Consider the following 359-nt stretch of genomic DNA (forward strand, 5'->3'; position numbering starts at 1 on the left):
CAGAACTGGACACAGTACTCCAGATGAGGCCTTACCAGGGCAGAGTAGAGGGGGAGGATCACCTCCCTCGACCTGCTGGACACGCTCTCTTAATGCACCCCAGACTGCCATTGGCCTTTTTGGCCACGAGGGCACACTGCTGGCTCATGGCCAACCTGTCGTCCACCAGGACGCCCAGGTCCCTCTCTGCAGAGCTCCTCTCCAGCAGCTCATCCCCAGCCTGTATTGGTGCATGCAATTATTCCTCCCTAGGTGTAAGACCCTACACTTGCTTTTGTTGAACCTCATCCGATTTCTTACCGCCCAGCTCTCCAGCCTGTCCAGGTCTCGCTGAATGGCAGCACAGCCTTCAGGCGTGT

The sequence above is a fragment of the Meleagris gallopavo genome, chromosome 30 (assembly GCF_000146605.3).
Source record: "Meleagris gallopavo isolate NT-WF06-2002-E0010 breed Aviagen turkey brand Nicholas breeding stock chromosome 30, Turkey_5.1, whole genome shotgun sequence".
In the NCBI taxonomy this organism is placed as follows: Eukaryota; Metazoa; Chordata; class Aves; order Galliformes; family Phasianidae; genus Meleagris; species Meleagris gallopavo.